This window comes from Tenrec ecaudatus, chromosome 7 (genome assembly GCF_050624435.1).
Source record: "Tenrec ecaudatus isolate mTenEca1 chromosome 7, mTenEca1.hap1, whole genome shotgun sequence".
NCBI lineage: Eukaryota > Metazoa > Chordata > Mammalia > Afrosoricida > Tenrecidae > Tenrec > Tenrec ecaudatus.
In genome coordinates, this window is record NC_134536.1 from 121,331,850 (window position 1) to 121,359,455 (window position 27,606).

At 39.8% G+C, this 27,606-nt stretch overlaps 1 pseudogene; it reads right to left on the reverse strand.

Annotated features, from left to right (window-relative positions):
* Positions 1 to 12,089: 12,089 nt before the first annotated feature.
* LOC142452478 (endoplasmic reticulum-Golgi intermediate compartment protein 2-like) overlaps positions 12,090 to 27,606 on the reverse strand; it is a 34,737-nt pseudogene continuing 19,220 nt past the window's right edge.

Consider the following 27,606-nt stretch of genomic DNA (forward strand, 5'->3'; position numbering starts at 1 on the left):
AATACTTCATTCTGCTTGTACAGTCCTCCCTCCTGTGTTCCCTCCTTATTAAGTAGTATTTTGCCGTGAACAGTTTTGCATTCACTCATACATTTTAGATTAGCCTACAACAGGGCAGAGATTAAATTTGCACTCTGCTTAGATTGTCTCTCTAGATAAAATGTTATGTGCATGGCCCCTGATCAAGTCGTGCCCATCTCCATGCTCCATCTTAGAGATATACAGGCACCGTAATCTTTAGCCATGTAAGTGCTTGCGAGGATGTCTCTTGCTTAGCAAGTGCAGCCTCAGAGAACAGCGCATTTGCTTTATCGGGGTCAATGAATTATATAAGAGGTGTTGCATTTTTAGTCATCAGATATCTATTTGCATGGCATTGCCCTGCTTTTCTAGAGAGGATTTGTTTCAGTGTATGTTGTGCTGCAAGGATGGGACACCCGTATTATGTGGACCCCAAAAGATACCCTCAAGGAATCTGCTGCACGGAATCCTCAGCCAGGTCATAATTCCAGGAATGCAATATTCACTATGGGGAAAAAGCTATTGAAATGCTAGTAGAACAGAATGCTTTTAATTCAGGATTTGAAAATAATTGCTTTCAGTACAGACACACTTTTATACATACACAACCTCACACATACTCCACTAAATATTCCTTCTATATGTTTCTGTTTCCCTTAGTATAGTTAACTTTTATAGAGCAGGCATGTCTATATTATGAAAACAAACATCTGCAAATCTTAGTTGCTAAGCAAACAGAAGTTTATTTTTGCTTATATTTATGAGGCATCAGGGGGTCTCTGCACTCCACTTAATGAATTTAGGATTCATAGTAACGAGTCCTGGGTCTCAGTGGCGATGCCTATGGACGAGGGAAGGAATGCGCATATGGATCATTCTCATAGTTATTCTTTCCCTCTGGTAAGTACACATGTTCCACTCACTGACATTGAACAGAATGATTCATTCAAGCACACCTTGCTGCAAGAGGGCTGAGAAATGTGGCCACTCTGTGCCCAGAAAATGAGGACAAGCAGATATTGATGGTGGCTGGTAATAACCATCATGTGGGAGACATCAAATAACTCATCAGCTTTGGTTACATTTACGGGCAAAGGCCCTTTGGTGACATTTCCATCGTTCTTGAAGGCTAAGAACCTCAGTCTTGTCGAGACTTCAGAGGTTAGTTGAATTCATGGAAAATGACCCACAAAAATCAAAATCAACAGAGACATAAGTATAAACTAGCCTTGGTCTTATGAAAGCAAGAGCAACATATAAATAAATACTATAGCTGTGCTTTTAAATTTCGTGACCTCTCAACTGTTGTCTCAGTTCCCAAACACCGTGGACCTGCATGTGTTTCAGAGTACAACAGTGTTCCGTAGGGTTTTCAATCATTGATTTTTCAGGTTTCAAGAGGCCTCGCAGGGGAGCAAGCCCTCAACCTTGTGACTAACAACTTTATGCATCAACTGCCTGCGCCATCCCAGGGCTCCTCTCCATCCTCATCCAGTGGGGATGAGAACATAGAGATGAGGGAATGGCAAGTCAGGAGGGTTAAGCAACTTTCCCAGAAATTTCTCATTTCCTGTATCCTTTTTTAGGAACCAAAATCATTTTTGCTTGCTGTTTAGAGAAGCATTTTCCTAATATCAGGATCGCCAGAAAGCTGACTTAGTCATAAGAAGTTTACATGTTTAGCAAGAATAGAAGTAAAAGGAGGTGAAAATGCATAACGGATAGTCTACTTCCCACTCCACAGTGGTGAATTCTGAGTAATCGTTGTTATCAAACAGGCTATGTAGATCTGTCACATGACTGACCTATGACTGCTGTGTCCATGCTAAGTTTTCCTTGGTCACTTGTGCTGACCTCCTCTGCGTTCTCCTTTGATGCTTTATGTTACTGATCAAATAATGCCAACTGGTTGATCAGGTCTATGCTCCTCACTTTATTATCACATTCCAATTCAGTCTTCATGAAGTCTTCATTCCATCGTTGATTAGAGCTTGGGCCCTCACCTAAGACAGTCTAGGTAAATATACCCACACATAACAGATGGTTAGCATCCACTTATTAAAACATATTTATTGAAGCACAAAAGATATGCTTGGTATTGTGGCAATAATTTCTTTTAGAAGAACGAGTATCAGACTGATCCCAAGGAGTTGGGGATTAAAGATGTCCAAAATGTCCAAATCTTCCAAAATGCTCTTCTGTGACATTTCCTCTCCACCCCCAAGCCCCATTCTCTCTTGAGTATATTTCTTCCCATCCCTGGGTTCTTTCTGCGATTTGCTGCATCATCCACCGAAACTCATGAAACTTTGAAGAAGTGTCTCCCATGGCTGTGAGTATTTTAATTCCCAAATCTGAAGGTCAGGCTGAGGCCAGTCAAATGTAGATTCCAGAATCAGGAATCAGAACTGTCTGAAAGTCACAGTAGGTCTCCTTGCTTTTGCCAATCTCAGTCAGAAGAAAGAGGCATGGCTTTCTAGGGGTTGTGATATATGTTCAAACCATCTAGAGGTATCGATATGCACAACTCCATCCAAGGAAAATCTAGGACAGTGTCTTAAGTCATACTTTCTACTAAGGTAGAGTCTTAAAGATTCCCCCAAGGAAAAAAAGATGTGGCTGGATTCATACCTTCTACTCAGGTAAGGTGTAAAGATAACCTCAAAGAAAAGGATGGGACTTGGTTTACACCTTCTACTAAAATCAGATCTTAATCTCACCCTAATCCTGTCTGTGGTGTGAAAGATTCGGCTTTCTACTTTCAAGCAGGGTTGCAGTCTCAGAAATTCACAAGGGCAGTTCTACTCTTTCCTATCGGGTTGCTACCAGTCAGAATGGACTCAAGGGTGGTGAGTTCGGCTTTGGCAACCTGTCCGTTAGTAGAGTAGAGAAGACTTTACAAAATGGCATTATAATCACCAATGCACAAAACTACAATGAAACTCACCATCAAGTGAATTCCAATGCATAGTGACCCTCTAGGACAGGATAGGACTGCCCCTGTGGGTTTCTGGGGCTATAACTTTTAGGAGTAGAATGCCTCATCTTTCTCCCACCGAGCCAATAGGGTTTGAAACAGCTGACTTCATGATTAGCAAACCATCTTGTAACCACTCCACTACCAGGGCCCCTTCACAAGGAGACAGAGTTCAGAATTCTATCACATTAGTCTTTATGACCATGTGGGCCATCTTCAGTGATTACAACTCAAATCCTGGTTTAAGTTCTATCCAAATATCAATGAAAGAAAAAGACAGCTCAAACCTTCATAGACTCAAAATTTCAGTAGGAAGACAGGCAACAAAACCAATCCATCTGTCAATCTGTTAATCGTGCAAGGTGGAAAATACTGAAAAACAAAGCAATGCTGAAGGGGAAGGCAAGTGGTGTGAGAATTGTGTTGCACATTTGCTGTGAAACATGGTGAATGTGACGAAGCAAGACATTGGAGAAGGATGGAAACTTTCTGTGCAGAGGGGACCTCAGATATCAAATGGAGTCACCAACAGAGTAGTGCCCGTAGAGGAGCTTACGTTTTAGTTAGAGCTAAGTTCCTCAATCTTGGCTCTATTTACATCAGTGTCACATAATTCATTGTTTGAGGTGGGGGATTGTACTATTCTATGTATTGTAATAGAATGCTTATCAGAAACTCGAAATTTGCTCATCAATGATAGTAAACTTTCACAACTCTCTACAATTATATAATGTTGCCCAGACATTGTCTAATATTCCTTGGGGGTGAACTTGCTCCCAGTTAAGAACTGAATCAGAAGGAAAAAGGTAATGTGTGTCTACCTATCATCCATTCAGCCAGCCAGCCAGCTAGCCATTCAGCTCCTGCCTACTTTCTTACCTATTTTTTTTTTAATGTGTTGGCCAGTAAAGAAGCCTTTGTTCTGCTTTGACTCTCAGCCACTATCCACAGACAGAATGATGTCTGAATTCTCTCTAATCACTAGTTGCTAAAAAGTATAGACTTGAAGCTTGCAAAAAACAAAAGATCAGTAGAAGAGACTCCATAATTTGCTTTGTGTGGGTCTCTCTGATTCACATTAGCTCTCGGGGTTCAGTCACTGAAATGACCTAATGATTATAGTAATTCTCCAGGTCAGAAGTCTCTTCTATTATGGGCCTGTTAGCTGTCAGAAGCTAAGAAGCTAGCCATTTTTCCTGCATTTCGAACATCATGATTACCCCTTGGATCACCTACATTCTATTGCCCAAAGCAGTATTGTAAAAAGTTTTTGACTGGCTGGTCCCCCTGCATCCGTCATCATTTTCTTAAGATCATAATATGATTGACTGCTATTGACTTGCCTTTAGATCATGATGTTCTAAGGAGACAGGCTGATTAGGTGTCCAGTGATTCATTGATTGTCAAATCTCAGGATTGGTTCTCAGCTTGGATGTTGTTTGATTTATTTTTTCAGCTTATCAGTTCACGTCCCTTCCTGAGAGATTAGTCTCTTTGATGGGGTTTGAATATAGCTTTATGTTGATTGGTTTTCATCTTCTTTTCTGAAACCATTTTCCTCTATTTATAAAGGGAAGATCTTATCTGATACACCAAACGAATTGCTGATACCCTGTGGCTTCTTCCTGATGTGTGCTTAATGCTCTCTTCATCTGTTTCCATTAAGAAATCATGGATGTTTACAGATTTATTTCTCCATCAGACACACTTTCATGTAACAAGGGCAAAGAGATTAACTTTTTACGATTCACCTTCATTCAGAAATGTTGTCAATTCTTTTATCTGCCTTCTTGAAGAAATAGGCAACTGCCTTGCATTTTATTCAGATTATGTTAATTGATGATGAGACTTTGAATCTAACTTAATTTTAGGTGTATTGAATATTATCCTATCTCTCTCTCCACTAATATTAAGTAATGACAGATCATGTTTATAATGATGTGTGTGTGTGTGAAAATGTAGTTTCCTGTCTCACTGACTCTGTTGCCCATGTGCCATGTCACCTGTGTGACATGATGTGAGTGAGAAGCTTTCAGGAGTGTGAGCTGTTTTGCTACAACTCTTTCAGGTCTTCCTCTGAGACATAAGAATGCCACATTCCACATAGGAGCAGCTCTTTTAGGATAGCCATGAGAATGGACAATAATCTGGATCAGATCTGACCTCGGTAATGAGCCAGAAGTAGAACTGGAGCTACAGAGCAACATCCAATGACTCATCACGAGGGCAAACATAGTATTTGCTTTGGGCAGCCATTAGCACATTTACAGGTATCACCTACTAGGAGTGGAATAATACATACCCACTTCTGGCAGTATGAAGATGAAAACTCAAAGTAAGTTTTCTGAAACAATTTTGAAGGTCTAACAGTACCTTCAATAGGAGGCCTGGTGGCATAGTGGTTACACATTGGGCTGCTACCCACAGTGTTAGGAGTTTGAAACCACCAGTCAGCTCTATGGGAGAAAGACAGAGATTTCTATTCCATGAATAATTGCAGTCTCAGAAACCTTCAGGACAGTTCTACTCTGTCCTGTATGCCCCCACTGTTTTGGAATCAACTGCTGGCAGTGAATTTTGATAATAGTATGCCTGAACAATGTATCAAATAATAGGCTCTTAAGGAAATTCATTGACTTTATATCTCAGTTCCTGGTAAGCTTTAGTGTTTTCATCAGATATTAAGAGATATGTAAACTGGATTTTGTAGAGGATAGCCAATTATTATATATTAACTGTTTACCATTTAACCAATTGTCTCATGAATGTGGAAATAAAAATTTAAGAAATCTGAGTAATATTCTCCTTTAGTGGTTATGTTCTGTAAGATATAACTGGGTATTTAACTCTTTAGAGTCAGTTTGTCATCCTTTATTTCGTTTGACATAATGAAGAGAGAGAGCCACGATTTTACCTAGTGCCTCACTTAGTTTGTGTTTGGTGGCTGGGTGTATTCGTCTGGTTACTTTAGAGAAACAAATCTTCAGAAACTCATATATAAGAGAGAGTTTTATATAAAGGTTAAATGCACATCAAGAAAATATCCCAATCCAGTGCTGCCCAAGCCCACAAGTCCAACATTAACCCATAAGTCTCACACCAATCCACAAAGTCCTCCTCCATCTCACAAAACACACACTGTGATGCCGATTGCAGTAGGAAAGCCACATAAGTGAACATGTAAGAATCTCAGCGCTGGCAGGGGTCTCCACATGGCTGCTCCAGCACTCAGGGCTGCATTGGGAGAGGTCCCTGGGGATTCTCCTCGGGGATGTCTTGCAGGAAGTGAGCTTTGCCAGTGGAAGCAGGGAACTGGCTATGGCAATTGCACCCTGGTCCAACCATCACAAAGCAAGAGACCCAAGAACTATAAAGGCAAGGCTCACGGAGCCATTTATCTCTCCACCCTTCAATTAACCCCACATGTGTTTATCGGCCATGTTGCACAATACACTTTAAATAACTCACTGGATATTTGATTTCTGCTGCATGTGTCTCCTCATTCATCTGGTGCCATTGCCAAGTTCATTAAAAGACAATGAGGTCTGTGTGATAGGTTTAGTGTCATGAGTCTAGGAATCTTGGGGTGCAAATCGAGGTGGCACCACTCACTCTTACACCTATTGATTTACTTGCAACATCCTGCTTCCTGTCACTGCGGCCCTGAACTCTCCAGGTCTGGTGGTTTTTGCTCCAAAGGGAGGAATACTCCCATCTGGAGTTATAAACTGATTCCTTTGAACTCTATGTTAAGAATGCCTCCAGGCCATTCTGGTCTCCTCAGGTCTCTGGATCAACAGGCAAGAAAAGGAAGTTGCTGTATAGAGTAATCTGATTGATCCCGACTATGAATGGGAAATCAGATGGATGTTACGGTATGGAGGTAAAGAAGAGGATGTCTGGAATCCAGGACATTCCTTAGGATGTCTCTTAATACTACTAAAATAAATGGTAAACGGCAGCAACCTAATCTGACACAACTATTAGTAAAAGCCCAGGCCCTTCAGAAATGAAAGCTTGAGTCACCGGACCAGGCCAAGAATCAGGAACAGCTGAGGTCCTTGCGGAAAGCAACAGGAACACAGGTAGTGGGAGAAAAGCATCAGGAACACAGGTAGCGGGAGAAAGCAGTTCCATATACCAGCTACCGTCACTTGATCCACTGCAGAAGCAAGGGCTGTACATACGCATCAAATCTTCTTGTCTTGTTTACTTATAAAGCATAAGATGTAAATGGGGTTAATGCATTCTTGCACACACTAGTTGTATCATGTTAGGCGCAAGTATGACTTTGTAATTGCCTTTATTATATAGGGTTTAAGGAGATGTGCACAGGCGCCAAGCTGACATAGAATGGACAGGTTTCTTTCTTTTTTTTTTTTACATTTTATTAGGGGCTCATACAACTCTTATCACAATCCATACATATAAATACATCAATTGTATAAAGCACATCCGTACATTCTTTGCACTAATCATTTTCAAAGCATCTGCTCTCCTCTTAAGCCCTTTGCATCAGGTCCTCTTTTTTTTTCCTCCCTCCCCACTCCCTCCTCCCTCATGAGCCCTTGAAAATTTATAGATTGTTATTTTGTCATATCTTGCCATGTCCGGCATCTCCCTTCACCCCCTTCTCTGCCGTCCATCTCCCAGAGAGGAGGTCACATGTGGATCCTTTTAAACAGTTCCCCCTTTCCAACCCACTCACCCTCCACTCTCCCAGCATCACCCCTCACACCCCTGGTCCTGAAGGTATCATCCACCCTGGATTCCCTGTGCCTCCAGCTCCCATATGTACCAGTGTACAGCCTCTGCCCTATCCAGTCCTGCAAGGTAGAATTCAGATGATGGTAGTTGGGGGGAGGAAGCATCCAGGATCTGGGGGAAAGCTGTGTTCTTCATCGGTACTGCATCGCACCCTGACTGACCCATCTCCTCTCCTAAACCCCTCTATGAGGGGATCTCCAGTGGCCGACAAATGGGCCTTGGGTCTCCACTCTGCACTTCCCCCTTCATTCACTATGGTATATATATTTATATATATCTATCTATATATATATATATCTATATATATATATACCATAAAAAAGATATATATATATATCATTTTTTGGTTGTTTTTTTTTTTGCATGATGCCTTATACCTGGTCCCTTTGGCACCTCGTGATCGCACAGGCTGGTGTGCTTCTTCCATGTGGGCTTTATTGCTTCTGAGCTAGATGGCTGCTTGTTCACCAGGATGGACAGGTTTCATAGAAACTTCTAAACAAGACTGATTAGGAAAGCAACCAAACAAAACAATGTAAATTAGCAAATGAAAACCAATGGATGCAAAAGACTTGATTGTTAAGTAGGAACTAATTGCTAAAGTGAAGCATGCCTGGTGAAGTAGAGGGACAGTAAAGATCTGAAAGAGCCTCTTGGAGATGGATTGGCACAATAAGGAAGACACTGGACCCAAAGATGCCTTTCTGCCGATGCCCTGTTGTACATTGAGAACATCTAATGACATATGCTTTTAGTAGTGGCTGTTCCACTGCCAAACCAACCAAACTGCGATCAAGTTGATTTAGACTCATAGAACCCCTCAGGGCCCATAATCAGAGTAATGGTATCAGGAAGATAAGGGGAAGGTGGGGGAGAAAGAGGGAACTGATCACAGTGATCTACATAGAACCCCCTCCCTGGGGATGGACAACAGAAAAGAGGGTGAAGGGAGACATCATTGGACAGTGAAGGACATGAAAAATAGTAATTTATAAACTATCAAGGAGGAGGGAAGGAGGGTGGATGGTGGAGGGGAAAATAGAGGAGCTGATACCAAGGACTCAAGTAGAAAGCAAATGTTTGAGAATGATGACGGCAACAAATATATAAATGTGCTTGACACAATGGATGAATGTATGGATTGTGATAAGATTGTATGGATTGTATGAGCCCCCCATAAAATGATTAAAAAGAACCCTAAATAAAGGAACCCTGTTGGTGTAGTCGTTACATGGTGGCTTGGATCCTCATAGTCAGCAGTTCGAAACCACCAGCAGTTCCATAGGAGAAAATTCTAGACTTTCTACTCACATAAATAGTCTTAGGCATAGGGCACTAAGTCAGCATTCACTTGATAGCAGTGAGGGTGAGTCTGTAATGTAAATGGAGCAGATAGTCTCTTCCTTCTTGTGCAGAGGTGAGTTTGAACTGGGAAATTTGAGGGTCAGAGAACAATGCTTATCTGACAGTGCCACCTGGACTCCATGCTTTCCAAATAGCTCCCCTAAGCCATTTATTGCATTCAACTAAACAGTAATTTGGTCAAATGAATGACTAAATAGTCTTAGTCAGGTTCCCCATGTACCCCCACACCCTTGATATCACTCTCTTCTTAGTTAATATTAAAGTGAAGTTAAACATCAAACAAAAAGAGTATTTACAAGGAAAGAAAGAACATTAGTTTTCTTTTCTCTTATATTTTGAAATACCAAATTATTCAATAAATCACTGTCAGCAGTCATTAGCTCTACATTTGTTCACTGACATTATTTAGATAGTTCTCAAAATAATTAGACTTGGAATAGTAATATCTCAAGTATCATAACAGTAAACCCAAAAATTTACAGTTCTTATTGGATGAAAGACAATTTTAAATCCAGAGTTGGATAGAATCTTATAAACTTTCAATTAGGGGAAAAAAACTTCCTTTGGAATCTTGATAGGTTTAGAATTTTATCACTAATATGACCTGTGTATATAATTTATTCTGAGCCCAACGATTTCTTAATACTGTGGTCTTGAAAATTTCACTCCAACAAATCTTCAGTCATTTTAATCTGTCTTTGTGCACTTAACTCCCCACCCTCACCCTGCCGAAAAGGAATTTAAATACAGCTTAAAGCAGAAAGTCAGAACACGTTACTAAGTACCAAGGAGCGGACCAACATAAAACTTTACATCTTCTAATTGCAAATTCTCAACTAGATCTCAGGGATGCGTGGTTGTAGTTAATAAAAGCAAGTTAATAAATTTTGTTTCAGGAAATATTTTTGGATGAGAAAATCCTGTAGTAAATCAAGGTCTTTTGAAAAAAATTTTTATTTGAGATAATCCATAAATCATTTATATTTCATAATTGGTTTAAGGATGCATAACATTTTAACAGTAGCTCTGTCTTCTGGCATGTTTGCCTAAGGCAAATATTAAAATTAATCTTTACTCCCTGACCACCAACTAACTGAGTGGAAGGAGAGGGAGCCCAGAAGAGCATGTGGCTGCCAGAAGATTAAGTTCAGACACCCTAACAGGTGGCAAATCCACAAGCAAGGATCTAATGAGCTGACCATACACATTCTTTCTGTGATCTTCCTGTATCAGCGTACTTCTTTCCACAGACTGAGTACACAAATCGTATTAAATCTATTTTTGCCTGCCTGTTTTCCATTAAAGAACCCAAACTAAAACCTTCTTTCACTCTTATTAATTGAGAAGGTTTCTCTTCTCCTAAATTCAAGCCCCGAGTGTTGGAGTGTTGGCATCATGGTTTTGGTATTAATTCATCTTTGAGTTGTCTCGCAAACTTCTTTGATGACAGCCTTTAGCTGATAGGCACATTTTAATTGTTTCTTTTCCAACAAATGCTGACTCTTGTATTTCACTCCAGCCTTCTTTTTGTTTTAATAGTGTAACAGAAAAATATTCAAGATGGATAGTGCATTTTTGGAAAGAAACTCATCTTCTACAACTGCCGGAATGATTTCAGGAAGAACAAAAATGCCCAGCATAGCCAAGTATAACATATTGCTCTATGCTTCTACTACGGAGGCCTGGTTGCATAGTCATTATATGTTGACTGCTAACCTTATGGTCAGCAGTTTGAAATCACCAATTGCTCCTTGGGAGAAAGAGGAGGCTTTCTACTCCCGTAAGAAAGTTACAGTGTTGGAAACTGCTGGGGTTATACCCTGTCCTATAAAGTCCACTGTGAATTGGAATCTACTTGTTGGCAGTGAATTTTTGTTGTGGTTTGCTACTAAAGTTAGAACTATGGTGGTTAAATTTATCTAATTGTGTTCTAGAAAAATATCACTATAAGTAAAAGAAAAAATCAGACTTACTTTATCATACTTATTTGTAATTGAATTGTTAAGACCTTAACATAAACCTGTGTGTTTTTCTTTTTGAAAAGTCCCCTTAGACATTGTAAGACATGGGGGGTGAGGGGTAAGATAAATTATCAAGGGCTCATGAGGGAGGGAGGATAGGGGAGGGAACAATTGGGGGCTGATACCAGGGGCTCAAGTAGAAAGAAAATGTTTTGAGAATGATGCTGGCAACAATGTACAAATGTGCTTCATACAATGGATGGATGGATGGATGGATGGATGGATGGATGGATGGATGGATGGATGGATTGTGGTAAGAGTAGTATGAGCCCCCAATAAAATGATTTCAGAAAAATGAAAAGTCTCCACAGGTTTGCTAACCCTTCTCACATCTGTGTCCTGATGAGGCCAATGCTCAGGAGGGTCATTATCAGACATTGGCTGCCGTTTTAATATTAATTCATGTCTTAATTTTTGCTTCATCTAATTTATAGTAAGTTTGGCTTTATTTGTGTCATCTTGTAAGAACCTCACCTTACTGTTGTCCATTTGAGCAGCTATACACAATAACCCATGGATTCATTCAAGTGTCATCTTGTTGGGGTTATCATAGTCTCGAGAATTTTACATGACCGGCTCTCTGCCTAACATCTCAACTTCACCTGATACTACCTTCCCCTGGCTTCTTAACTCCACCACACAGATAAATTTCTTTCCCCCTATAGGTTTCCTATATTGCCTTCAGACATCATACTTTTAAAAACAAAGGGGAGAAAACATTTGCTCTTCTCAATGTCTTGTTCATTTTGAGGTGGTTTAGTGTTCTTTTTATTCAGGCTTCTAGTCACCCGAAACAAGGCCCGATTCCGATGCTGCCAATCTGTTGTGAAATTACCCAGAGGACCTTCTTCAAAGCCATGCTCCAATTTGGCTTAATCACTTGTGAGCAGCATAATTTCTTCTATGGCATTTGTAACTGATCAAATATATGTCAGTCTTCAGTTTGTGCGTTCTTTTCTTCTCTTTATAGGTGCAGTTTCTGCTTCTTCATATTTTAAAACGTAATCAATATAAGACATTTTATTATTTAAAGAACATTTTATGACACACACCCACACAGTGTTTTCTCCTTCACCTGAGATGGGCAAATATGTATTATTTCATGAAAGAGGTAAGTGGTTGCCTGTGTGGACATCTTCAGAAAGGTTCGAATTGACAGGTTTATCGGCTCCAACTCTGAACCTACAGTAAATATTTTCAACTATAAAATCTTCCAATTCCATGTAACTTTCTTGTTGTTGAAAGGATACCTCCAACTGTACCACAGAGTCTTCTGAAGAATAGCCAGAATGGCATATGTTCCTCCGTAACTGTCACCATCAGACTACTGGTATCATGTTTTATAAATATCTGAGGCACCATGGCTGCCTGCAGCAGGGCTAATGACACTCCCTTTCTGACACACAACACTGATGAGTGTCTGCTGAAATTTTCTGTGGATGTTAATTTTGTTGACACAACTGTAATAAAATATTGGAACATCTGGTTGTGAACTACAGCAAATTTTTCTAGTCCCCTCTCCAGGATTAATAATTCCTGGGAACAAGCTCTACAAAAGACAGCTGATATTCCATGAGAGAGAAGTTCTAAGAGTCTTGGTTGAAAGTGCTGCCCCATGTGTGTGAGCTGAGGGAAGTCGAATTGGCTTGCCTTGTTACATGAAATCTCCCTGCTACCTTATGGACATGTGGATGACCTCAAATTCTGCATGCCTCTGGAGGCTATGATGAATCATCTTCCCGTGATTCGTGCACTTGAAAAAACTCTTTAAACATCACATCTTGAAGTGAAGGTTCTTCCTGCAGCCTACTTTGTATCAGTCGCAGCATCTTCTGCCACTTTTTTTTGTAGTGGTGAAAATAAAATATTCCTGGTTCCTCATCTAGACCATCTGCAGATAAACACTTTGTTTCTGCTAAATCCAATGCATGTGCTCAAACATATTGGCACTTCATGGCAGGAGGAATATCTATATTGAATCTCAACTTGGTAGAAAAAAAATCTTGTCAGCTTTGTCATTATATCTCAGTCTTGTATTTTGATACACTAAAATGCTTCTATGCTTAATAACAATTCTACTATGGTTAAGGAAGCCATCATGGATTCCATCATGTAAATACTGTAAGAGACATCACAACACCACTGGCTGACGTCTTTATATCACTCCCGAGAACTTTCAGAAAGACATCCATTTTTACCCCACCAAATTTAAGGTGCTTTTTGGATTTGTTTTCTTTTCACTGAACCACCTGAATTTCAGGAACACCCTAGTTGTGCTTGTGTTACCATCCTACCTTATGCTCATGCTTCACACTCGCCTCCACAATGACAACGGTTTAGTTGTTATCCCTAATCCTCTTGGCTTTCATTGCTTTAGGTACTTTGTAGTTGTTTTCTCGACATGGAGTTATTTCCCCCTATCTTTTCCTTTGTCAGTCTCATGATCATCCTGGGCAAGTTTTAATTGTAAAGTGGTAGTTTCTGCCAATTTATTTGTTCATTTTGGGCTCTCGTTCATTCCCCAGAGTGCTGCGCAACACAGTGACTGTAGAAACGCTGCTTGCCTGTGTGTTATCCGCGGGAACTACTGTGCGAATGTTTGCATCTATTGTAGCTACCGTGTCAGTCTATTCTGTTTCCTTCATTTTTACTGACCCTCAATTTACAAAACATTGTCTTATTCTTCGTATTGTTGAATGATGTGTCCTAAGTAAGAAAGTAGGTCTCGCCCTCCGCATTTTTAAGAAGCGTTCTGGGTGTATTTCTAAGAACCGTAGTTGGAAGAATCCCACCAGTCTCTAGTACAGCAATAAATATTTTCTTTTTAATACTGATTTTAAAGATTGTTCATGTTTTCTCTAGTCCAGTAGTTTGTATTGTGCTCCTGTTCTGAGCATTTAATAAGGCTTAAAGCCGACTTTTTCCATCCTTTTGTCAGTCTGCAGTATGTTCTGCATTCCTCACCAACATCACAGTTTGAATGCATCAAGTGTGCAGCCATTCTGCTTACTCCATCTACGTTAAGCAATCAGTGTCCTTCTCTAAGCACTTTGACCATCTATAGTTTTCTCAGTTTTGTTTGTTTCCTTTTTACCTTATAGATTAGGCATGTGAGTTAGTTAGTTTATTGTGTCAACCTGGCCGATAAACACATGTGGGCTTAATTGAAGGGCAGAGGGATAATTGTCTCAGTGAGCCTCACCTTTCTAGTTCGAGGGTCTCTGGCTTTGAGAGGGTCATACTAGGGTGCAGCTGCCTTAGCAGTTCCCTGCTTCAGCTGGCAAAGCTGTCTTCCTGCAAGACATCCCTGAGGAGAAGCCACATGGCCCTACCCCAATGCAGCCCTGGGTGCTGGAGCAGCCATGTGGAGAGTCATTCCAGCTCTGAGATGTTTACACATTCACTGACCCGGCTTTCCTCCTGAAGCAGCATGGTTGTGTGAGTTTTGTGAGATGGAGGAGGACTTTGTGGACCAGTGTTGGACATATGGGTTAATGTTGGACTTGTGGGCTTGGGTAGCACTGGGTTGGGATATTTTCTTGATGTGTACTTAACCTTTACATAAAACTCTCTCTTACACATGAGATTCTGTGTATTTGTCTCTCTAAAGTACCAGACTAACACATTATGGTACTTGGGAGTGGGGTACTGGAGAAACAAATCACAATATGGAGAGTAGATGTGTGTTTGACCTCTCCCTCCTGGTAGTTTTTCTTCGTAGTCTAGCCAGAAGTCAGATAAAGCCACACTGTTTACTCAGTTGTTTCTGGGAAAAATATGGAAGTATAAAAATAGAAAGTTTGTAAGCCCACTTGTTTCAGCCATTGATTTTCTCTTTACATGGGTTTAGGCCATGCCTGTAAAATAGCTTTGGAGTACTCAGGAACCAGTAGTCTTTGTCAGAAGCTGGAATAAATCTGGAACTATGAGGAAAACTCCTCTCTAGGACTGAATGTTAAAGAGAGCCTGTGAGCAGGCTGAAGTGTTTGCTAGGTGACCACCTGCATCTACTTGTTGAGTGGAAGTGGGAGAAATGCAGCAATAAAGAGATGGATTGAGTTTGGCCACTGACACCTATGGACTTGGTTTACAGGAAAATGAGAAGACGAGAAGGGGTTGATTGATCTAAGGTTCATGACCTAGCACGAAGGGGCTAGGCTAGTTGAGAATTTGGGAGATCCCATGGTCTAAAGACAAGGCCACTAATGGGCACCCTGTGGAGGCTGAGTAAGGCATCCCACATTCAGTTGACCAGCTGTAGATTTTTGAGCCTGTGAACTGGTTCATATTGTTGCTGACTTTATGGCTTGCCTGTCTGGATTTGACTTTGCTTATGAATGCAGACTTCACAAGGTTCCAACTGGAATGAAGACTCTTCATGACGAAAAATCTGATTGTCTTCTCAGAGAACTGGGTTGATGTAAGTGGGCAGTATATAAATTGGATATCCAAAATTGGGGGAGATAAGGGCATGAGGTAATTGGCTTACAAACTTTCATAGGTGGGGGAAAAATTCACAGGATTATAGGATTAAGGTGTAGGTGTTACTTAATTGCAATTGTGAAGCTAAAGAACTATGTACAGATGCCGGGTTGGGAAGGGGTGGATTGAGTTAGTTTATTGTGCCAACCTGGCTGATAAACACATGTGGGGTTAATTGAAGGGCAGAGATAAATGGCTTGGCAAGCTTCGCCTTTCTAGTTCTCGGGTCTCTTGCTTCGTCGTGGTCACTCTAGGGTGCAGCTGACTTAGCAGTTCCCTGCTTCAGCTTGAAAGACTGACTTCCTGCAAGACATCCCCAAGGAGAAGCCACATGGACCTACCCCGATGCAGCCCTGGGTGCTGAAGCACCCATGTGAAGAGCCCTGCCAGCGCTGAGATGTTTACACATCCACTGGCTGAGCTTTCCTCCTGCAGTTGGCATGGTTGTGTGAGATGGAGGAGGACTTTGTGGACTGGTGTTGGACATACAGGTTAATGTTGGACTTGTGGGCTTGGGCAGCACTGGGTTGGAGTATTTTCTTGATGTGCACTTAACCTTTACATAAGGTTATACATGAGTTTCTGTGGATTTGTTTCTCGAAAGTAGCCAGACTAACACAGTAAGTAAGCGTCCTATAGAACAAATGGAAGTGACTCAGCAGGAGTGTGAAATTTAGAAGCAGTGATACGGTAGTCATATGTGTTCAGTTGTCATGGGCAATTGATAGCCTCCAATAATACAAGTAAAGTGGTAAAATGGTCATGGCTCCCCAGTGCAACAATGGGCACATCAGAGAGTGTTTTATTCTCATGTCCACAGGGTTGCTGTAAGTGAGAACCCACATGAGAGCTCCTACCACCACCACCACCTCGTGCCCTCGTCTCTCATATAGCTAGCCGAGTGACAGTGGCACCATAGAAATGATTTTTTAAAGCCAGGTGGCCTGTCTAAGAACTTTCACAGAGATGAGCACCAGTGTCTGGATTCCATGTAGTAATGGTGTGGACTTATGGCCAAAGACGCTCTAACATAAAGCTTACATAAAACCACACTTTGAATGCATCCGATTTTAAATCTAAAGGTTTTCACATAAGAGGCACTCCACAAACTTAAGGTCTGTGAAAGCAAGAATGTTGTCTCTCTCTGCTATCTAATTACCTGAAACCAGTGCAGGCTGATATTTTGGAATTACACAGTACAATAAGTTGTAGGAATGTAGAAATTACTAAATGAGCAGAATCAATGAAAAGGTGAAATACTCATGTAGTATCTATCTTTGGGTGTCATGTAAACGTATGTTTTCACTTTCATTATAAAAAAGCTTCATTTCTGTCTTTTAACACTAAAGAACTATTTCCCCAGTGTGGAGAGTTTAAAAAAAATTTTTCATCTTCCCACATTCTCTCCAAGAATCAGGCATATGCTTAGTCAAGAAAAGAACACTTTGCCTCTGCGGGTGGGCTGTGTGTTTCTAAAGCTAAAAATGATGTTTTACAAGTATTGTAAAAAAGCAAATTATCAGGGTAACAGAAACAGATTTCAAGCAAGCACTTCTGCCAGATACTCTCTAGATCTGGTCCCCAGTAGGAGTATATATTTGGGGACAAAAGAGTGGACATTATTGCAAGCAAGGGATTTAGTCTTTCACATCACCTCAGGGAAAGAATACATTCCAATCTTTTTATTTTTGTTTCAATATCTATCACATAACCCCCCAGTTGCTGACTGGTCAACTAAGAGATTGGAATCTCATAGGTATTGATCACCTTGTCTGAAGTATTGTAGACAGAACTGTCAAGGTCTAGTGTGTCCTGATTTAAATTTGTGAAAATATTTTTTAAAGTTTATAATTTTCCTCTTAAAATTTAACACATTAAACTTTTTCAAGTCATATTCTTAAACTGATTTCAGAAACACTATACTTTTCTTGAGACTCCCATTGTTTATCATGTACTAAGTGGATTTCTTAATGTGTGGATATTAGTTAGAATTATGTTTCCACCCAAAATTGAATTTATAAATACATATATTTCTTTTTTTTTCCACTAAATTAAGAAAAAAGACTTTCTTCAAAAAATTTTTGAGTACTTATAACCCAGTGTGTTCCAATAAGATGTTTATTTTGCTTAGATCACCGTTAACACCATAGAAGTCATTTTGTCATGGGAATAAAGCCTGTCAATATTAAATCATGCTCTCATCATGGGTTTTCAATTCCTATCCAATTACATTATAAAATTAAAAGAAAAAGGAAGTATTTTCCTCACATAACATGTTCCTATAATGAGAATTATCACCCATAAAATGTATGATAAAATATTAGAAAACTATATAAAGCAAGAGCTTTTTCCACGCGCACACACACACACACACACACACACGTATAGTTAGTTACTAGTTGCTGTCAAGTCAATTCTGACTCATAGAGACCCCGTGAAGTGCAGCATGAACAAAACACTGCTAGTTTTACATTTGAGCCTGTTGTTGCAGTCGCTGCATCAATCCATCTTGTTGAAGGTATCTCTCTTGTTCACGGACCCTTTTCTTCACCAAGCATGAGGATTTGTTCTTTATGACAGGTTCAAAGTATGTGAGACTGTCTTCCTAGCTTCCCTTATAAGAACAATCCAGTTATAGTACTTCTAAGACCCATTTATTTATTCTATTAGGAATCCATACTATTTCAACATTCTTTACCAAAATCATAATTCAAATCCATCAATTCTTTCATGGTCACGCTATTCATCATCCGACTTTTACATGCATGTGAAGTACTTGCAAACCACGAAGCAGGGCACACCATGGTCCTCAAAGAGATGTTTGCTCTTTAACATTTTACATAGATCTTTTGCCTCGTCTTGGCTTTTTATTTTCCCTTTCTATTTGTGAAAACCATGCTATACATCATTGCAAAGCCCACTGCTTCCAGGCAATGACAATATCCCAGGAACCCCCCCCCCCCATATAGGTAGACACCAAAAGAAAAAGGAAAAGAGACATACAAATAGTTCCAAGTCTGTTGTCCTGACCCAGATGTGATGAGCATCTATCTCTGTTAAATAGTGAGCAGGACCGGTTACAATCCATCAATCCAATCCCATTACCTAACAGACTTAAACCCTTTTCATCCTCAACATCTGTGACGGAGGGGCACACCTCCTGCAAGACCCCTTTCCCTTGCCTGCAGTCAGGGGTGGAGCGGTCTAGTGTTCCCCCACCCCATTACACCTTTAGACTTTCAGGGTTACCCTCTTGTGATTATCCCCCAACCAGTTCAGATGAGGTGCCAAGCACGGGTGCCTCAGAAGTCTCCAATCGGAATTCCTCCGCGATTTCGTGGCTTTGCTTCCATTGCTGATGTGGGCTCGTCAGGCTTCCCATTCTCTCCAAACTGTATCTTTAGTGTTGGCCTTTGTAGCGCTGTCATCTGGGGTAGGGATGTCATGTTTCAAGTCTGCCCCAGCCCTCTAGTCCTCTCTGTGAACAGCTGCTCTAGCAGGAATGCTGCCTGCAATGCTTGGCACACCAGAATGAGGTCTGCTTTCTCCCTTTCCTCTGGAGACGTAAACAAGAACCTCTCCTTGGGTGGATTGGGGCTCTTGTCCCCCACTGCCATCTTCTTTCTTCCCCCAACCCTCTGTGAGCTGTAAAGGCATGTGGTGGTGGGGGTGGGGAGATGTCTTTCAGAACAGGTGCTACCTGCATCTATCTTTCTTTCTTTCTTTCTTTCTTTCTTTCTTTCTTTCTTTCTTTCTTTCTTTCTTTCTTTCTTTCTTTCTTTCTTTCTTTCTTTCTTTCTTTCTTTCTTTCTTTCTTCCTTCCGTCCTTCCATCCGTCCTTCCTTCTGTCCTTTCTTCCTTTCTCTCTCTCTTTCCTTTTCTTTCCTTTCCTTTCTTTTTGACATATGCATCATTGGGTTTGGTCTGGATCTTGCCATAGTATCTGGTTCTCAGCCAGGAACGGTGTGATATGTACATTTTTCCTTATGTCTGTTCTGTGCTTGAACTTACCTCAGTGGATACATGTTGTACTTGTCCTTTTGTGAATGATTGACTTCATTCGGCGTAATATCCTCCAACTCTCTCCACAAGATAGGGGTACTTCATCTTTTCATCACTGAGTTTTAAGGATCTGTACTACTCCAGTGTGTGTATATACCAGATTTTTTTAAAAATCCATTCATCTATTGATAGAAATTTAGGCTCTTTCCAATTCTTTGTGAACCGCACAGTAATGAACATTGGCGTGCAGATATCTAGTCATGGCCTATTTCTTATTTCTTCTGGGCATATGTCCAGTAGTGAAATTGCTGGGTCATACGGTAACTCAATTTCCATCTGTTTTAAGTATCGCCAAATCACTTTCCACAGTGACTGTACATATCTGCACACCACCAGCAGTGAATGAGAGCTCCTATCTCTTCACGCCCCCTCCAACATTTGTTGGTTTTATTTAAATTAGTCTATGCTTGTGGGTTTTAGGTTTTCCTCATGATTGTTTTGATTTGTATTTCCTGGATGGGCAATAATTGTGAACATTTTCTCATATGTTTTTTGGTTACTTGGGTTTCCTCTTTTGTGAATCTTCTGTTCAGGCCTTCTGCCCATCTTCTCAGTGGGCTCTTCATTGTTTTCTTCTTGGAAGGTTGCAGGGTTCCATAGATTTTAGTAATAACACCTTTGTCTGATATGTTATTAGAAAATATATTTTCCAATCTGTGGGCTATCTTATTAGTCTCTTGATGAAGTCTTTCAATGCACACAAATATTTTATCTTGAGTATGTCCCACACGTCTATTTTCTCTTCCTCTGGGTGTGTATTCTTCATTATTACTGATAGACCATGTATTTTCTGCACTAAGATTGTTAGCTTTGTCCCAATTTCTTAATTGGTGTTCCTGATAGTTTGGGTTTTACCTTGAGGTCTGTGATCCACCTTCTATTGTCCTTCTGTATGGGGTGAGGCAAAGGTCTTGTTTCATTCTTCTGCAGGTTGGTATCCCATTTTTCCAACACCATTTGTTAAAAACATCACTGCTTCTCATCTGATAATTTTGGGGCCCTTATCAAAAATCAGTTGCTTGTGTTCCACTGTTTTTATGTCTGGATTTTCTGTTCTTATCCATTGATCTTAGTCAGTGGTGTACCTAGTATAATCTATTATTATACTAGTATGACATCTATCATTATATCCTAGTATAATCTATCATAATTCTAGTACCCGGCCATTTTAACAACTGTGACTGTGTAATAAGTTTTAGAGTCAGAGAATTCAAGCCTGCCACTTTATTCTTCTTCCTGAGGAGTTCTGTGTCAATTCTGGGCTTCTTGCCTTTCCATGTGAAGTTGATAGTCAGTTTTTTATCCATTTCTTTGAAAAATGATGTTTGTAAAAAAAAGAAAGAAAGAAATGATGCTTGTATTTGAATCATGAATGCAATAAACATATTTAGAGCCTTAGGTAGAATTGACATCTTTATCATATTGAGTCCACTAATTCAGGAGCATGGGACATTTTTCCATTTGTGAAGGTCCATTTTGGTTTCTTGTAATAATGTTCTGTAGTTTTTCTCATACAGGTCTTCTGAGTTTTTGGTCAGGCATAACCCTAATTATATTTGGCTATTGTGAAGGGTACTACCGTCTTAATCACTTTTCCTATAATCCCATCAATTGTGTATAGCAATCCAAATGCCTAACTTCTTTTGAGCTTGTTTCCTGCCTCTCTACCATGTTCCTCTATTGCTTCCAGCACTTTTTTGTGGAGGTTTTGGGGTTCTCAATATATAAAATCATATCATCTGCAAATAATGATAATTTCACTTCTTCTTTTTCCAGATGTATTTCTTTGATATCCTTCTGTTGCCTTATATTATTCACTAGTACTTCCAAAACAATGTTGTATAAGAGTGGGGATTGGGGGCATCCTTGTCTGGTTCCCTTTTTCAGGGGGAACACTTTCATATTTTCTTCCTTGATTGTAATGCCAGCTTTTGGATTTTCATATATAGCTTGCATTATATTGAAGTTATTTCTTTCCACTCCTATCTTCTTGTGTATATTAATTAGGAATGGGTGTTTAATGTTGTTAAATGCTTTTTCTGCATCTATTGATATTATCATGTGGTTCTTGTACATTTTCTTCTGTGGTTTATAATGCTGATGGATTTTCAGATGTTGTAACATCCCTGAACTCCTGGTGTGAATTGCACTTGGTTATGTTGAATTATTTCTTTTTAAATATTCTTTTGTATTCTATTGGTCAGAATTTCCTTAAGAATTTTTTGCATCTATGTTCATTGGAGATATTGGCCTAGGATTCACTGTTTTTGTTTGATCCTTGCCCAGTTTTGAAATCTGTGTCATATTAGCTTCATAGATTGTGTTTGGGAGTTTGCCATTTTTTTCTATGTTCTAGAAGAGCTATGTAGAGTTGCTGACTGCACTCCCCTGAATGCTTGGTACAATTCTCCTGTAAAGCCATCTGGGCTGGGACATTTTTAAGTTGTTAATTCCTTGATAACCTTATCTATTTCTCCTTTTTCAGTGGGTCTGTTCAAGTTCTGGATGTCTATATGAGATCAAGGGTTTGTTTTTCCAGGTATTTGTCCATGTCTTCCTTGGAGCTGTTGTTGGATTCCTTAGAGTATAGTCCTTGATAGCACTGTATAATTAGTCTTTTAATTTCATTAGATTCCACTGTAATTTCCTCTGCTTCATCCCTCAACCTAGATGTCGATGTCTGCTCCTTCCTATCTTTTGCTAGGTTTGCTAACAGTTTGTCAATTTTGTTAATCCTTTAGAACAGTGGTTCTCAACCTGTGGTTCACGACCCCTTTGGGAGTTGAACAACCCTTGCACATGGGTTGCTCGATTCATAACAGTAGCATAATTACAGTTATGAAATAACAACGAAAATTATTTTATAGTTGAGGGGTCTCCACAACATGAAGAACTGTATTAAAGGGTCACAACATTAGGAAGGTTGAGAAACTGCTGAAGAACCAGCTTTATATTAAATAGATTTTCTCCATTTTTCCCCTTTCTTTTATCTCCATCCAGATTTTTATAATTTCTTTTGTGATTAGAAGGGTCATTCTGTTGACTCTGTTCCAACTGATGAACATTTTGTGATAGGGTATCTACCATAAGTCTCTCTTTCTTCTTCACATACACATTTATCGCCGTGAAGCATCCTCTGATTACTGCCTTGTTGTATCCTATAAATTTGATATGTTGTATTCTCCTTCTCATTGGTTTTTAGAACCTTCCTAATTTAGTCTCTAATTTGAGCCAATATGTACTCCTTTTGAGGAAGTAAGTTATTCACCCTCCAAGTATTTGCTGTTTTAAAAAAATCTTTCTTTTGTTGATTTCCAGCTTTATGTCATAGTGGTAAGAGTAGGAAGTCGGAGTGACCTCTATATATTTGAATTTGCTCAAACTTGACTTGTGACTCTGCATGTGGTCTATTTTCAAATATGTGCCACGTGACCTTGAAAAGAATGTGTTTTATTTTTCAGTTGGGTGGAGAGACATTAATATGTCTATCAGGTCTAGGTGTCTAATTATAGAATTTAGTTCTGAAGCCTCCTTGTTGAGTTTCTTTCCTGCTGATCTATCTTTCTCAGTGAGTGCTGTATTAAAGTATCCTACTATGATTTTTGATCCTATGATTTCTCTTTCTATATTTTGAAGGATTTGATTAATTTTGTGGTTTCCTGTTGGGTATGAATATGTTTATTATGGTCACTGGCTCTTGGTCTACTGATCCTGTAAGCATTATGTAATCCCAAAACTTCTCTCTTGTTATATCCTGAACCTTGAAATCAATTTTGTCAGAGATTAGAATTGCAATGCCTGCTTATTTAAGATTGCCATTAGCTTAATAAACCTTCTGCTAACTTTTGTCCTCAACCTGTTTTTGACTGTGAACTTGGGATGTGTCTCTTTCAAAAAAAAACCCCAAAAAAACCCCAGATGGCTGGGTTTTGTTTCCTAATCCAGTCTGCAGCCTTCGTTTTTTGATGGGGGAATTCAGACCTTTGACATTCAAGATTATTACATCCATCTGTGGATTCTTTGCTGTCATTTGATACCTTTGTGATAGACATTTTCCTTCCTCCCTCCTTAGAATTGTGTTATGCATATGTGAAGATATTCATTCTTGCCTTCTTTTCTTTGTTAGTTCAAAGACATCTTGGGCATTGCTTCAATGCTCTGATTTCTGGACAGCAGTACACTAGGTTGTGGTCTCATTTGTGTGTTTTGTGGATGTTGATCATCTGACCAAAGTGAGTTTGAAAGTAATTTTGCATGCTGGGGTTTTTTGTTTGCTTTTTACATATTATCTAATATTTTTCTGATCTGGGAAAACTCTTTCTTCTCTCTCTGTTTTGATGGAGAATTTGATGGGACAGAGGAGTCTTGGATTACTGCTATTGTTCAACTTTTGGAAGATGCTATTGCATTCTGTCTTCTTCATGGTTTCTGCTGTTAGGTCTGATCATATTCTTAGCTGATTACATTTATAGGTGACTGCATTTTTTTTTCCTTTAGGTACTCTTTTGATTTTCTTCTTTTCCTCAATGTGGGATAATTTGACTACCAGATGAATTGGTGTGTTCTTCCTGGGGTTTAGTCTAATTGGTGTCCTCGCTGCTTCCAGGATGATTGTCTGATTCCCCTTCATTAAATTAGAGAAGTTTTCTTCCAGAAATCCCTTCGCTATCTTGGCTGCTGATTACTTCTTATGTCTTGCTATGGTATCCCCATTATTTGAATATTGTTTCTCTTCATAGGGTCACTCATTATGCTCAGGTTTTTTTCAGCTTCTTTGATTATTTTATTTGTTTGTCTTTCAGGTTTTGTGAATTCTGCTTGGCTATCTTCAATGTCACTGACATGATTTTCCACCTCTTCCAGCCTTTTGGTAAGACCTTTTACCATTTGCTTTGCATCTGCCATGTTTTCCCTTAACTGTTGTATTTCTTTTTGTTTAGTGGACTCTTTCTTTCCTCTCTATTTTTCATCCATTTTCTGTATTTATTCTCTCTTATCCTCTATGATTCTAAGCAGTATACTGAAATTTTATTTCGGTGGCAGTTCCAAGACTGCTTCTTCAATGTACGTCTCCAGGTTCAGGTCCTCCTCAGACATTGAACTTTCTTTCTCTTCCATTCTTGCAGTGGCTGCTGATATGGGGTGTTGTCTGTGTGGCATTTTGGTGGAACTTAGCATCATTTTTCTGTGAGTTGAGGAGCCTGATATTTTCTTTTACAGAGGCTAGTGAAATGATTCTAAGGACTATCTGGAGACAGCTGAACTGTAGATTCAAGTTGCTTCTCTATATCATTGTGGTTTAATCTCTCCCTAGACAGTCAGAGGCTTCTATTTGGAGGACAATGTGGGTGGATTTCTCACTCAGGGTGGGTGGGGTGATCATGGGCAGCAAGGGTGCTTCTGGGCATGTCAATTGCATTTAGCATGAGCTGGCACTCACAGACTAGAGTTGGAGAGGGAGCTACATAGGGTCCTAGACATAGACCTGTTGCAAGCACCAATCACTAGCAGCAGTGCCAGGTCTGTTGCAAGCAGTGAGGGTGGCACTGGGCAGGCTGATCACTTGCAGGTGAACAGGCATTCATGGGTCGCAGCAGGGGAATGAGAGACTCAGGGGACCTGGGTGCAGAGGATTATGGAGGATATGCATTTAGTTGGTTGATTGGTGGATAATTCATATTGTCGAGATGTGGGAAGCAGGTTCTAGAGTCTATCGTGGTTGGTGTGTGTAATGAGTATATTAAATTTATCAGGGTCCCTTACTGACCCTGTAAGTTGTGAAAGCAAGAGTACAGACCTTTGATTATTTGTGTTTATAACAGAAATCTCCTTTATAGAAGATTGCTGCACAACGCCAAGTTCTCCTCTCCTAATGTACAGTCCCAAGGTAGGCTATTATTGTGGGTACCCCTGTGAGGAGGGGCTGTTGATCAGAATGTGGTCTGGGTAGTTTCAGTGGCATTCCATGTTTGCTGACTACCTTGCCAGGGGTGGGGAACTTTGCTGAGTCACCCTAACATGCTTAGTCCCAATTTCTGTGGCGGGGAAAGGAGAACTGTGTTTTCTTTCCCAAAAGTTAATGAAAATAGGTCTAACAACTATCTGGAGCCAGGTTTGCTGTGAGTTGGAGTTGTATCTCTGTCTCCCTGAGTGCTGGATCTCTCCCTTGAAAACTGAAATTTTACTTGGTGAGTTAAAGGAGGTTGTGTGTTGCTGACATGTAGGGAACAGGTTCCAGAGGTTATCGTGTTTGGAGTGTGGAGGAGCATAGTGAATCCACCAAGGTCCCTTGTTGACCCTGGATACTATGTAGGGACAGTATTTGGTGGCATTTTGATTTACTGTCTTGCGGTCTTGTAGGGTATCAGAGAGGTGGTGAGAGTCACAGGCTAAGGGGACTATTTTGTGTCTGTCAAGTTATAACAAATGAGGTCTCTGTGTGGGCATAGCCTTCTGATAATTTTGGGATCTCCTATTTTTCCTCATTGGAGCTGGGAGACACACCCTCTCTGCTCACTCCCCAAGAGATGCTTTACTAACATGAGACATGGTTCTCTGACTTGGGAGCTGGAAAAGCCACATGGACCTAGCCTGATGCAACTAGACCTCTGGAGTTGGAGAAGTCACATAGAGACCTCTGCCAGTGTTGAGATGTTTACAATGTCTCTGCATCCACAAGACTTCCCACCCACTAGTCTCTGATCTTCCTGCATTCAGCATCATTACATGTGTTTCCTGAGTCTGAAGAGGAATTTATAGATTGATATCAGGCATGTGGGCTAATATTGGCCTTATGGACTTGATCTGGATTGGACTGGGACATTTTTTCAATATTCAATTGCTTTTGTATATAAACCTCTTTCACATACACTTATGGGTGTCTCTATGAATTTGTTTCTTTAGTCTATCTGAACTGACATGTGGACTTTTTGATGTTGAAATTTATTTTGTGGCTGGATCTATTTCTCCTTGCGTTGTAAGTCAGTTAAGGTTTTCTACATCAATCTGTGTTGATTTAGATAAGTAACGTATTTCTAGAAATTTGTCTATTTCTCCTAGATTTCTAAATTTGTTGGAGAAAAATTTCTCATAAATTGTGTAGTGAATTTTTTTATTGCTTCTGTTGTTATGCTGCCTGCTTTATTACTTATTTTAAAAACTTGTTTTCTTTCTTAGGTTCTCAAGTGGTTTAGAAATTTTGCTAATCCTTTTGAAGGATTATGCTATTGTCTTGTTGATTTCAATAGAGTTCTTGGCTATTGCCTCCATGAGCATTTATTATGGATCTAAGTAAAATGAAACCCTTTATAACTTCAGCCTTTTCTCTGTTTATTATGATGCTTTACAGTGATCAAATTGTAAGTACTTTTAAATTTCTTTGAGGTATAATCATGCTAAAGTCTGTATGCTTTGATATTCATTAGTAGATGCTTTAATTCCTGTTTGCTTTCATTAAGCAAGGATGTGTCATCATATATCACAGTTGTTGATAAGACTTCCTCCAATTCTGGTTCTGCTTTCTTCGTCATATTATCCAGCTTCTCTGCTCAGAATGCACATTGAATAAGTACAACCTGTGAAAGGATACAATCCTGATTTTAAACCATTCACTATCCCCTTGTCTGTTTGAAAGATGGGCTTTTCGTCTATGTACAGGTTTTACATGAACACACTTACGTGTTCTAGAATTCCCATTCTTCCCTACATTATCCATAGTTAATTTGTTATAATCCACCCCCACAGATTTCTGCATATTAAATAAAACAAAGGTAAGCATCTTTCTGGTCTTCTCTAATTGCAGGCAAAATCCTTGTCACATGAGCCACGTATCCCTCACTGTTAATTCATAGGAGGATTTAGGAGGAAATCTTCTCAAGAGGAGTTAGGAGGACGTCTTTGAGATAAGAATTT